This window comes from Bufo bufo, chromosome 1, assembly GCF_905171765.1.
Source record: "Bufo bufo chromosome 1, aBufBuf1.1, whole genome shotgun sequence".
NCBI lineage: Eukaryota > Metazoa > Chordata > Amphibia > Anura > Bufonidae > Bufo > Bufo bufo.
The window spans coordinates 510,533,836-510,548,755 of NC_053389.1; positions in this window are offsets into that span (position 1 = coordinate 510,533,836).

Consider the following 14,920-nt stretch of genomic DNA (forward strand, 5'->3'; position numbering starts at 1 on the left):
TATGCTGATTAAAACGATACTTTATTTATCCCAAACATTGCTCGTTCACCTTGCAGAGGCCCTGCTTCTACCAATGATTGCATACATATAAGCCACAGCTCATTATCAAAATCATGCATTCCTAGAGGAATGCATGATTTTGATAAAAGCCACTGACACCAATGACTCCATATAACAAATTAATACTGGACCATGCTGGTTTAGCTCAGTTAGTCAAGGGGGAGGGCCGGGTCAAGCTGTAGCGTTGCTCAAAGTGCTACAGCCCTCCCCTTGGTGCTCCAACTGCCTGATTTGGTAAATTCTCATATTTCCATAATGCTGCAACCTACAAAGGTCATCTGCATGATCAACCCTACCAGGCAATACGACCACTCACTCCTGAATATCATTCCATTGATTGAAAACACCTGACTCTAATTTCACCTTCAAATAGCCTGCTAATCCTTTATGTTCACATTCTTTTGCAAACTCTCAAACATGATATTAGACCATTTCCCTCAATAAATAAATTACCAAGTATATTTTTTTGTATTAATTTGTTTTATTTGATTATCTTTATCAACTTTTAGGACTTGTGTGAAAATGTGATGTAGTTTTAGGTCAAATTATGCAGAAATATAGAAAATTCGGAAGGGTTCACAAACTTTTAAGCACAACTGTATATGTATTATTGTAAGTCACCACAGGGTGGAATTGCTGCAAATTTTCATGGTTGATTTGCACATATAAAATCTACAGTGGATAACACTACCAGACAAGTGTATAAGGATTTCTCTTGTGGATTTTCTAATTTAATGTAGCAGGGGTGAAAGCTGCAGTGAATGCAGAAAAATCTGCATGAAACATACAGATTTGAATGTGGATTTGCTATGATTTTTTGTAAAAATTCATGGCGTTTTAAACATGCCCATTCTTGGTGAAGTCTGGAAAACAACATGTAAATAGTCCATGGCCACATGAATGGCGGCGCAGACTCTCATTGACAACAATAGTAGCAGTTTCAGCATGGGTGCACGTGCTTATCTGGGCAAAAATCTGTGGCAAAAATCTGCCATTTAAACATAGCCTTACATTCCCATTGAGCTGTATAGAAGCCTTAGGGAGAAGTGGATGAAAGGTAAGGATTACTGCATAACTAGCCAGGTTTGTTGTTATGATGCACAGTACAGAAAACAAAAAATAACTATTGAAAAATAATAAACACATAATCTCATTAATTATGATAAAAATATTTTAGAGCCTATAAATATTCCCAATACTTACAGTGAGGAACAGAAGTATTTGAACACTCCACAATTTTGCAAGTTCTCCCACTTAGAAATCATGGAGGGGTCTAAAATTCACATTGTAGGTGCATTCCCACTCTGAGAGACAGCAAATAATGGTAGGAGAGAGAGAAAGGCGCTCATAGGGTAAGTAAGTAAAATACTGTTACCCTCAACCAGTGGAGGTGGTGTGCTCACGTATTAGGGTTGCACCAAATTGGGTGCAACCACAATGAGGGCCAGAAGGAGAAAATTGCTGGTTGGTGCAGCCGAACTTGTCCAGTCATCTTAGGCAGGAGCCAAACCGCCGGTCAGGTGTACATAGGTGCTATAAAATCGCTAGACCATAGAAGTCCAGAAGATTTGTGGACGACAAAGGGCGCAGTATCACAACCAGGTATCAAATAGGGATTCAGTTTATTCACAGACAACACGTTTCGGGGTACATAACCCCTTTATCAAGTCTAAAAGAAAGTAATATAATAACAAAATAATGAATGTGAGGTTTAACACTTAGGTAATATAAGGAAGACAAAAAACAATAAAATAATCGCCAAATATACCAATGAGACATAAAATGAAATACATAAATATAAATATAAGCATGAATATAAATATAATGACCAGGATAAAAAGACAGCCCCCATAAAAGGATGTCTTAAATGTGTATGTATGAGGGATCCTATAAAATCCCCTGTGTCAGAGTATAATGTGCAGTGTATAAAACCTATTTTATATGTATTTTTAAAAAAATCCATATGAAAAGTCATAATAAAAAAATAAATAATAAAAAGTCGGTTAATAAAAAGCATCAGTTAATAATAATAATGGATAGTGCCAATAGAGCTACAGTATAAGGGATCATACTAAATAATCAGTTGATAATAATAAACGGTGTCAAGGAGGTATAAACTCCATAAATACGCCTAAAGAAAAGTGACAACTCTGTATTCACCAGGGGGACCAAGGGTTGTAAAAAAGAGAAAGGTATCTTGAGAGCAGGATTACAAGCACAGCCGCAGTTTCCCAGCACGTGAAGCGTTTGGATAGATGTGTGCTCAAAGTGCTAGCTGGCCACCGGAAATAAAGGAGGCTGCATGAGGGATTTTATGATGCTGGGTGGGAGCTGAATGGGATGATAATGCAGGATTTGGATTGGATTAACTAGTACAATGATAGGGGGAAAGTAAGCAATACTAAATGGGAAATGCGGGGGATGGTAGTGCGGGATGGAATTGAATTGCCAAAAGAATAAAGAGTATAGTTGTAGTTAGGTGTAATACTAGAATGGTGATACACACTCCCCCACCAATACCCCCGTGACTTTTTTTGTTCAGATTGCCCCTAAGATCCAGGCTAAACCCTCTGACTACCACCCTCAGACATATGCCAGATATAGCAGTAACCATTTTAAATCTGGACCCGAACGACATTCACCCCTCACAGCCCAACCTAATAAAACTCACTCACGCCCTCGGTCTAACCAACCTTTGGTAAATGAGAGGCTGATTCACTTCACTCATAGTGAGCCACCCACCAGACCCAGTTCTCCTCCTTCAATTCCCTTCTCCGATCATGTAATTGGTGCCTCTTTGCCATTTTCTTCCGCTATTCCAGACACCTCCTTACAGTCCACGTCATCTGTTGGACTTTCTATTCTGTTTTCCCCTCCTCTGTCCACCCCCCAATCTCCCCCAAGACTGCCCCCTCAATCTACCCCCCACTTCCTTCGCTTCGATACCATCAGTTTCAAACCCTATCAGGACTGATTCCTCCATTTTGGAGGACTCTCTACTTACCGTCCGTAATAGAAGTATCTCTGGAGAGTCTCAAACATTCCCCAATCTTACAGTTAATCACTTGGTGCCTTTTTTACTGCTTCCCCCGGCCTTGACCCCGGAAGCAACATATATTCTAAGGTAATCTACAGGCACCACAAAAACGATCACAGATTTTTTCAGCCCAACATTAAGACAAAACCAGAAGGGAGTAAAAAGAAAAAATTCCGAAGAGGACGGAGAGGGGGATCCATGAACCAAGGTGCCAAGAGAAACAAGAAATATGAAGAGGAACACACAGAAACCTCAGGGCTCCAAGATTAACTAAATTACTCAACAGTAAAAATATTTAACCTTTCTGGATTTAGCCTCACCTCAGCCCAAATATCTGTTCTCCAGAAGGGTTTGTCATTTTGCCCAGCTGGAAAATTTTATGAATTTGAGCTATTTGTTGATCTTAACACCTTCATCAGGATCATCACACTTCAAAGGCATTTCGCAATTGAAACTAGGCAATCGAATACCAGTAAAAAAGGGGTTGATACAGGAAGTATAGATTCTCCATCTACTACTCATACAGATCTAAAACCAAAATCGATACTCAATCCTACCCACCACAGAGGGAATCACCTTAACACTTTTTTTTCATTGGTATCCAAAGACATGAGAAACATCAACGAAAACATCAAAATTAAGAAAGATCTAACTAAGGAAGAAAAACAAGCACTGGACGATCTGAATAGTAATGATCTTCTGGTCATCAGGAATGCAGACAAAGGGGGAGCAATAATATTGCAAAAAAAAAGATGACTATATTAACCACTTGCCATCTGGGCCCTTTGCCCCCTTCCTGACCAGGCCAAATTTTGCAAAACTGACATATCTCACTTTATGTGGTAATAACTTTGGAACGCCTTTATTTATCCAAGTCATTCAGAGATTGTTTTCTCGTGACACATTGTACTTTATGATAATCATAAATTTGAGTCAAAATATTTCACCTTTATTTATGAAAAAATCCCAAATTTACCCAAAAATTTTAAAAATTCGCAATTTTCAAAATTTCAATTTCTCTGCTTTTAAAACAGAAAGTGATACCTCATAAAATATTTATTATTTAACATTCCCCATATGTCTACTTTATGTTGGCATCATTTTGGAAATGTCATTTTATTTTTTTAGGACGTTAGAAGGCTTATAAGTTTAGAAGCAATTCTTCAAATTTATAAGAAAATTGCCAAAACCCACTTTATAAGGACCAGTTCAGGTCTGAAGTCACTTTGTGGGGCCTACATAGTGGATACCCCCATAAATGACCCCATTGTAGAAACTACACCCCTCAAGGTATTCAAAACCGATTTTACAAACTTTGTTAACCCTTTAGGCGTTCCACAAGAATTAAAGAAAAATGGAGATCAAATTTTTAAATTTCACTTTTTTGGCAGATTTTCCATTTTAATCAATTTTTTTCTTTAACACATCGATGGTTAACAGCCAAACAAAACTCAATATTTATTACCCAGATTCTGCGGTTTACAGAAACACCCCACATGTGGTCATAAACTGCTGTATGGGCACACGGCAGGGCGCAGAAGAAAAGGAACTCCACATGGTTTTTAGATGCCATGTCCCATTTGAAGCCCCCTGATGCACCCTTACAGTAGAAACTCCCAAGAAGTGACCCCATTTTGGAAACTAGGGGATAAGGTGCCAGTTTTATTAGTACTATTTTTGGGTACATATGATTTTTTGATCATTCATTATAACACTTTATGGGGCAAGGTGACCAAAAAATTGGTTGTTTTAGCACAGTTTCTATTTATTTATTTTTACAGCGTTCACCTGAGGGGTTCAGTCAAGTGACATTTTTATAGAGCAGATTGTTACGGACGTGGCGATACCTAATATGTATACTTTTTCTCATTTATTAAAGTTTTACACAATAATAGCATTTTTGAAACAAATAAATTATGTTTTAATGTGTCCATGTTCTGAGAGCTATAGTTTTTTTTATTTTTTGAGAGATTTTCTTATGTAGGGGCTCATTTTTTGCGGGATGAGGTGACGGTTTTATTGGTACTATTTTGGGGGACATACGCGTTTTTGATCACTTGGTGTTGCACCTTTTGTGATGCAAGGTGACAAAAATTGCTTGTTTTGACACAGTTTTTTTTTGTTTTTTTTACGGTGTTCACCCGAGGGGTTAGGTCATGTGATATTTTTATAGAGCTGGTTTTTACAGACGCGGCAATACCTAATATGTATACTTTTTTTTATTTGTTTCACTTTAACACAATAATAGCATTTTTGAAACCAAAAAAATGATGTTTTAGTGTCTCCATGTTCTAAGAGCTATAGTTTTTTTATTTTTTGAGAGATTTTCTTATGTAGGGGCTCATTTTTTGCGGGATGAGGTGACGGTTTTATTGGTACTATTTTGTGGGACATACGCGTTTTTGATCACTTGGTGTTGCACCTTTTGTGATGCAAGGTGACAAAAATTGCTTGTTTTGACACAGTTTTTTTTTTTTTTTTTTTTACGGTGTTCACCCGAGGGATTAGGTCATGTGATATTTTTATAGAGCTGTTTTTTACGGACGCGGCAATACCTAATATGTCTATTTTATTTTATTTTTTCTATTTTGAATTTTTCTTTTTTATTCCTTACTTGGGAACTTTTTTTTTTTTTACATGTGAAACTTTATTTAATTTTATTTTTTCAACCCTTTATTTTTTTTATTTTATTTTACACTTTTCGTCCCCCATAAGGTCATACAAGACCTCTGGGGGACATTTACTTCACTTTTTATTTTTTTTTCACTGTTGATTTCTCCTGTAACTGGGGCTGACATAGTAGCCCCAGGTACAGCACAAATGCACCCCTATAGAGGATGTACAGCAGCAATCCAGCGCTGTACAGCCTCACAGCAGGGCTGATCAAGGTCTCTGAGAGACCTCACACAGCTCCTGCACACTCCGGTCACGGCGGTCACATGACCGCCGGGCGGAACAGGAAGCGCGGACTAACACCTGGACTGTGGCATGCCGGAGGGGGATCCATGGCAAAACTCCCATGGAAAATTACGTAGTTGACGCAGAGTCGGGTTTTAATCCATAAAGGGCATAAATCACCTAACATTCCTAAATTGTTTGGAATAACGTGCTTTAAAACATCCAGTGTGTGTATACGATCAGGTATGATGTTCTATCGATCAGGTAGTGTAAGGGTTACGCCCGCTTCACAGTGACAGACCAAACTATGACAGACCAAACTCCCCGTTTAACGCACCGCAAACAACCGCAAACAGTCCATTTGCACAACCGCAAACTCCCCATTTGCACAAGGTTGGATACCAAGCTAGCCATGTCCCGTTCCTTGTCCTCACTGACGTCATTGAAGGTCTCTTCGTCCACCCAGCCACGTACAACACCAAGGGTCCCCTAAAGGTGACAACAAGCCCCCTGGGACGCCTGCTGTGGTTGGTCTTCCACCTTCTCAAAGCCAGCTTCCTCCTCTGACTCCTCTTCTTCAGACTCCTCTCTCTGCGTTGCCGCAGGTCCAGCAATCGACGACGACAAGGCTGCTTCTGGTGGTGATGGTGACCACAACTCTTCCTCTTCATGCTCATCTACGGCCTGATCCAGCACTCTTCGCAGGGCACGCTCCAGAAAAAATGCATATGGGATGAGGTCGATGTTGCCTCGGGTTTGACTGACCAGGTTTGTTACCTCCGTAAAAGGACGCATGAGCCTACAGCCATTGTGCATGAGCGTTCAGTAACACGGCCAAAAAATACCCAGCTCCGCAGAGGCTGTCCTCTTTTTTTTTTAAATTAAAAAAATCTGTTCTTACCAGTTTAATCTCTGTTTTGTCCCCTATCAGGGGCCGGTGTATGGAATAGATTTTAGCAACCGGGAGATGGAAAAAGATGGTTGGTCGGTCCTCTTACTTCCAATTTGGGGCACTGCGCGTGCGCCATGCAATGTACTGTGCCACCCTATATGAGTGGTGTGTTAAGTAGTACTATTCCTATCAGTTTGATCCCTGTTACGTCCCCTATCAGGGGCCGGTGTATGGAACAGATTTTAGGAACCGGGAGATGGAAAAAGATGGTTGGTCGGTCCTCTAACTTCCAATTTGGGGCACTGCGCGTGCGCCGTGCAATGTACTGTGCCACCCTATATGAGTGGTATGTTAAGTAGTACTATTCCTATCTGTTTAATCCCTGTTACGTCCCCTATCAGGGGCTGGTGTATGGAATAGATTTTAGGAACCGGGAGATGGAAAAAAATGGTTGGTCGGTCCTCTTACTTCCAATTTGGGGCACTGCGCGTGCGCCGTGCAATGTACTGTGCCACCCTATATGAGTGGTGTGTTAAGTAGTACTATTCTTATCAGTTTAATCCCTGTTACATCCCCTATCAGGGGACGTGTATCAAATAGATTTTAGACAACCGCAAAGAGTTGTCAATAGTTGACACACTCATGACATAAATTTTATTCCTCTATGCGTCAATCTTGGTGTAGTGATGACTGTGCTCGTGCGCACGTTTGGGAGATTGCAGGCGATGGCGGTTTTTCAAAGCCTATGGTCATGCTGAGGTAGTTCAGTGACAGTTAAGTGAGACCCAGAAAACAATGATTCTGCAGTGTGGGCCCATTGTTGGCCTAGTAGGCTTTAATGATGACCTTAGATGATCACAAAGAAAATTAATGTTTTTTCTATGCAAAATTATCCAGCCGATCGCTTTTGGTCTGTTCACAATGAAGCAACGACCTTATCATCTGGGGTGTGCCAACATTGCCAACACACTCATAGAGGTGATTGCTTCATTGTGATACGCAAGCCCCTTCACCACAACAAGGTAATGATCACGAAGGGGAATTGACACATGTATGTGCCTTTTTTGTTTGTTTTGTTTTTGCAGCCACAGTGCAGCACCAGAGGCCGGAAAAATTAGGCATGTACACATGCCTGAAAAACTAGGTATTGTTGATGTTTTCCAGGCAGAAAGTGCACTAAAACATTGCGGCTTGAACTCTAGTTGGTGGCGGAGAAGTCACGCAAGTCATCCGGCATGCAGAGATTAAATACAGCAGCGTGTGGACCATTTTTAGCCCAAGGCATCTCATCAGGCCTTTTTTAGTCAAATGCATCTCCCACTGTCAGTCCCTTCAGGATCCATGCCTCATTTATCTTAATAAAGGAGGTAATCTAGACTTTTTTGACCTAGGCGACTTCTCTTCTCAGTGACAATACCTCCTGCTGCGCTGAAGGTCCTTTCTGACAGGACACTTGAAGCGGGGCAGGCCAGAAGTTCTATCGCAAATTGGGATAGCCACAGGTCAAGCCTGCACACCCAGTAGTCAAGGGGTTCATCGCTCCTCAGAGTGTCGATATCTGCAGTTAAGGCGAGGTAGTCTGCTACCTGACGGTCGAGTCGTTCTCTGATGGTGGACCCCTAAGGGCTGTGGTGATGCATAGGACTTAAAAAGCTCTGCATGTCCTCCATCAACAACACGTCTGTAAAGCGTCCTGTCCTTGCCGGCGTGGTCGTGGTAGGAGGAGGATTACTTTCACATCTTCCCCTGTTAGATTCCCGTTGTGCTGTGACATCACCCTTATACTCTGTGTAAAGCATACTTTTTAACTTGTTTTGGAACTGCTGCATCCTTTCCGACTTCCGGTAATTCGGTAATATTTCAGCCACTTTCTGCTTATACCGGGGGTCTAGTAGCGTGGCCACCCAGTACAGGTCGTTCTCCTTCAGCCTTTTTATACAAGGGTCCCTCAACAGGCATGACAGCATGAAAGACCCCATTTGCACAAGGTTGGATGCCGAGCTACTCATGTCCCGTTCCTCATCCTCACTGATCTCATTGAAGGTCTGTTCTTCCCCCCAGCCACGTACAACACCGCGGGTACCAGATAGGTGACAACGAGCACCCTGGGATGCCTGCTGTGGTTGGTCTTCCTCCTCCTCAAAGCCACATTCCTCCTCTGACTCCTCTTCCTCAGACTCCTCTTCCAGCGTTGCCGCAGGTCCAGCAAGCGATGATCATAAGGGTGTTTCTGGTGGTGATGGTGACCACAACTCTTCCTCTTCACGCTCATCTACGCCCTGATCCAGCACTCTTCGCAGGGCACGCTCCAGGAAGAAAACAAATGGGATGATGTCGCTGATGGTGCCTTTGGTGCGACTGACTAGGTTTGTCACCTCCTTAAAAGGACGCATGAGCCTACAGGCATTGCGCATGAGCGTCCAGTAACGTGGCTAAAAAATACCCAGCTCCGCAGAGGCTGTTCTAGCACCCCGGTCATACAAATACTCATTGACGGCTTTTTCTTGTTGGAGCAGGCGGTCGAACAGTAGGAGTGTTGAATTCCAACGTGTCGGGCTGTCGCAAATCAAGCGCCTCACTGGCATGTTGTTTCGCCGCTGAATATCTGAAAAGTGCGCCATGGCCGTGTAGGAACGCCTGAAATGGCAACACACCTTCCTGGCCTGCTTGAGGATGTCCTGTAAGCCTGGGTACTTATGCACAAAGCGTTGTACGATCAGATTCAACACATGTGCCATGAACGGCACATGTGTCAACTTGCCCAAATTCAATGCCGCCAACAAATTGCTTCCGTTGTCACACACCACTTTGCCGATCTCTAGTTGGTGCGGGGTCAGCCACTGATCCACCTGTGCGTTCAGGGGCGGACAGGAGTGCTGGTCCGGTGTGACTCTCTGCTTTCAGGCAAGTCAACCCCAAAACGGCGTGACACTGTTGTATCCGGGATGTGGAATAGCCCCTGGGGAGCTGGGGGGGTGCAGTTGATGTGGAGCAAGACGCAGCAGCAGAAGAGGATTCAGCCGAGGAGATTAGCAAAGAGGATGGAGTAGGAGGAGTAGAGGAGGTGGCAGCAGGCCTGGGTGTCCTGTGTAAGCCAGTCAACTATGTCCTCAGAATTTTTCGAGTTCAGGGTACGTGGCCTCTGATTACTGGGCATTATTCTAGGTCCAAAGGAAATCACAGCACCACGACCACGACGGCCCCTGCGGGGTGGCCTGCCTCGGCCTGTCATTTTTTTTTAGATTAGTGGTACTATGCGTGCAAGGTACTGTGCCACCCTATATGAGTGGTGGGCAGTGGGCACAGTACAGTCTGTGGGCCTGACACACACTGGCAGGCAACTGCAATTATATTACAGAGAAAAAATTAAATGACTTTTTTATCTGCAAGGTACTGTGCCACCCGATATGAGTGGTGGGCAGTGGGCACAGTACAGTCTGTGGGCCTGACACTCACTGGCAGGCAACTGCAATTATATTACAGAGACAAAATTAAATGACTTTTTTATCTGCAAGGTACTGCGCCACCTGATATTAGTGGTAGGCACTGGCCGTGGGCACAGTAAAGTCAGTGGGCCTGACACACACTGGCAGGCAACTGCAATTATATTACAGTGAAAAAATTAAATGACTTTTTTATCTGCAAGGTACTGTGCCACCCGATATGAGTGGTGGGCACTGGGAGTGGGCACAGTACAGTCAGTGGGCCTGACACACACTGGCAGGCAACTGCAATTATATTAAAGGGTAAATATTAAATGACTTTTTTATCTGCAAGGTACTGTGCCACCTGATATTAGTGGTAGGCACTGGCCGTGGGCACAGTAAAGTCAGTGGGCCTGACACACACTGGCAGGCAACTGCAATTATATTACAGTGAAAAAATTAAATGACTTTTTTATCTGCAAGGTACTGTGCTACCCGATATGAATGGTGGGCAGTGGGCACAGTACAGTCTGTGGGCCTGACACTCACTGGCAGGCAACTGCAATTATATTAAAGGGTAAAAATTAAATGACCGCCGGCGAATAGTTCAGGACATCTCTACATTTCTATTGAAACAAGCTGAGGAGGATCATGTTCTAACAAAAAAAGAGAGGTAATACATAACGATACACCACCCAAATACCGCATTATTTTACCATCTACCACAAATTCATAAAGATGTTAATAATCCACCGGGTAGACCCATCATTTCTTGGATAAATTCACTGACTAGTATCCTCTTGCACTATGTAACCCCCCATTTTTAGCCATCACTACACATATATATTCTTTTATTCAGCCATCCCTCAGTTTATCAATCTCCAGTCATGACTTTTAACCCTACATCAGTAATAGCTCTTCAATCAGCATCCCCTTATCACCATTCTAGTATTACACCTAACTACAACTATACTCTTTATTCTTTTGGGCAATTTAATATCACCCCGCACTACCATCCCCCGCATTTCCCATTTAGTATTGTTTACTTTCCCCCTATCATTGTACTAGTTAATCCAATTCAAATCCTTCATTATCATCCCATTCAGCTCCCACCCAGCATCGTAAATGCAACTCCGCCCATCAGCCAACGCTTCCCCAATCAGCGCGCTTCTCTCCCCTCATTCAGCCTCATTTATATCCGGTCGCCAGCATGCGCTTTGAGCACACAGCGATCTAAACGCTTCACATGCTGGGAAGCTGCAGCTGGGGTTCCTGCTGTCAAGGTATTTTTCTCCTTTTTACAACCCTTGGTCCCCCTGGTGATTACAGAGTTGTCCCTTCTCTGTATTTATGGAGTTTATACCTCCTTGACACCATTTATTATTTTCAACTGATTATTGTCACGGCGCCTCTGTGCAGGAGTGAGGATGCGTGCAGCATCCTCGTCTTCTAGGTGATGGGGTGGGACGGACCCGGCCGCGTACATCTCCTCAGCACGGCCAGCCCCCTCGGTTCCCCCAGCAACCAGATTAAGCCTGAGCACCAAGCTGGGCACTCGGTGCTCAGCCATTTGCAGCAGGGTGAGTCATGTGACACTGGCCACGTCACATGACCCCTGCTAGTCAGTACTTAAACAGGCAGCCTGCTGGCCACAGGTTGCCTGTTATTTTGGCAGGGCCAGGGGTGAGGGTGGAGTGCAGTGGTCACTTCCCTCCCCCTGTGTGTGTGTGTACGCGACCGTTACAGAATAACAGGCCCTACCCAACCACTGTATCATGAATCCTCTGGTGACCCTGACAGATCACGTTTCTAACCTGACGCAGATGGTGCAGGAGCTAGGGGAAAAACTCAGTTCCTTTGAGTTAGGACAAGGCTCTTCCACTCCTCGCGCCTCCAGTCCGCATATGGAGTCGCAGATTAAGCTTCCAGAACCCTTCTCTGGAGACCAGAGGAAGTTTCATTCTTTTAAGGAGAATTGTAAACTTTATTTCCGTTTGCGCCCTTTGTCCTCCGGCTCTGAGAGTCAACGCGTGGGCATTGTCTTTTCCCGATTACAGGGTGATCCCCAGGAGTGGGCGTTCTCTTTACCAGCTGACGCCAGTTGTTGAGCATCTGTAGAGGGTTTTTTTCAGGTCCTGGGTACCCTGTATGATGAACCGGACAGGGCCCTGGTAGCCGAGACCATTCTTAAGGCACTGGTTCAGGGCGATCAACCCGCGGAGGAGTATTTCACCCAATTTAGAAGGTGGTGTATTCCCTCAGGTTGGAATGAACCAGCCCTTAAGAGTCAGTTCAGGTCAGGTCTGTCTGATAACCGAAAGACCTTCTAGTGAGTTAGCTTCCAGAGACTCTAGAGGAGACGATGACCCTAGCTGTTCGACTCGACTGACGGGTTAGAGAGAGACGACAGAAATGTCAGTTCTCTTCTCAGGTGGTGGTCCAGCCTGAGCTCTGTCCCAGGAACGGAGCTGAGGTCTCTTCCGAAGAACCCACGCAGGTCGGCATGACCCGAGGGGATCAGCGCCACAGACGTGGAGTTTGTTTTTACTGCGGAGATCCTGACCATTGGATTAACCAGTGTCCTGAGAAGATCCCCTCCGTCAAATCTCCCAAGGCAAGGCAACCTAAAGACCAGGTACACCCTGATATTACAAAAAGTAAGTTTTTAGTACCTACAACAATATCTCTGGGTGTAAAAAAGTGGTCGGGTAAGGCCTTTATTGACTCTGGCTCAGCGGCCAGCTTTATTGATTGTGAGTATGCAATAAGACTGGGTATTCCAATTTTTGTTCTACTACGCCTATCCACATCATGGCTATCGACTCCACTCCCCTGGTGGGTGGTACGGTGAGGTTGTGTACCTCAGAGATTTCTTTAACTGTGGGGGTGTGTCACTCTGACAAATGCTCCCTGTTAGTCCTGGAGAACTTACCTGTCGAGGTGGTACTGGGGATGCCTTGGCTCCAATTACACAACCCCACTATAGATTGGACCAGAGGGGAGTTGATGAGATGGGGACCTAAGTGTGACTCGTGCTTGTCTGTGGTACAGGTTGGGGTCTTAGTAGAATCTGATACATTACCTGCAGTCATTAAGAAAAATACAGATGTGTTCTCATCATCGACCCCAGAGTCTCTACCACCCCGTAGACCTTATGACTGTGCCATAGAATTAGTCGAGGGTGCCAGGTTTCCTAAGGGGCGTATTTATAATCTTACTAAGCCCTAACGCAAGGCCATGGAGGATTATATTAGATAAAGTCTCATTAAGAGGCACATTAGACCCTCTGTCTCTCCGATGGGGGCAGGGTTTTTTCCTTGTTAAGAAGAAGTATGGTGGTCTCAGACCTTGTATCGATTACCGGAAATTAAATAAGATTACTATCCGTAATAGATACTCCCTCCCATTTATTCCTGATTTGTTTAACCAGGTACTAGGGGCGGCCTGGTTTTCTAAGATTGACCTGAAAGGGACATATAACTTAATCCGAATCAAGGAGGGAGACGAATGGAAGACAGCGTTCAATACTCCGGCTGGACACTTTGAATATCTGGTTATGCCTTTTGGACTCAGCAATGCCCCAGCTATGTTCCAAAACTTCATGAACGATATTCTCAGGGAGTTCTTGGGTAAATTTGTCATTGTCCACCCTGACGACATTTAGATTTTTTACCCTGATTTCGAATCTTATGTGTTTCATTTTATTCAAGTGTTGGAGGTTTTGAGGGAGAATCAGTTATTCGCTAAATAAGAGAAATGTGTCTTTAGGGTACAGGAGGACTATTTCTAGGTCATGTTCTGACTCCTCACGCCTTCAAAATGGATCCTAGTAAGGTACTAGCGATTAAGGGATGGGTAAGACCATCATCCTTAAAAGCCTTACAATGTTTCCTAGGGTTTGCCAATTACTACTGTAAATTCATAAAGAATTTTTCGGTAATTGCTAAACCGTTGACCGACCTCACTGAGGCCTTAACTTCATTTGAAACCCTAAAGAAGGCATTCAGTAGCGCTCCCATTCTGATCCAGCCAAATCAGGAGAAACCTTTTATTGTGGAGGTGGATGCGTCCGAGGATGGGGCAGGGGCGGTCCTCTCACAAGGTCCCGCTAGCCTTACTAACCTGAGGCCTTGTGCCTTCTTTTACAGAAAATTTTCCCCCACCGAGAGAAACTATGACATAGGGAATCGTGAATTGCTGGCCATTAAATGGCCGTTTGAGGAGTGGAGGCATTTTCTGGAGGGGCCAAAACATTGTGTCACTGTTGTCACTGATCATAAGAACCTAATGTTTCTCGAGTCTGCTAAGAGGTTAAATCCCTGTCAGGCCAGATGGGCATTGTTTTTTACACCTTTTGATTTCTCCATCACTTTCAGGCCAGGAAGTAGAAATGTGAAGGCTGAAGCATTGTCTCGGAGCTTCCGTGCGTTTCAGCCTACAGATACACTACCTGAACCCATTCTACCAGCTAATATCTTTGTAGCAGCCTTGACCCAGGATATCACGGCTCTCATTAAGGCTGAACAACATCTGGCCCTGGCACCCACCCCAACAGATAAGTTGTTTGTTCCCGTACAGTTTCGTCTCCGACTGTTGGGTGAGTGTCAT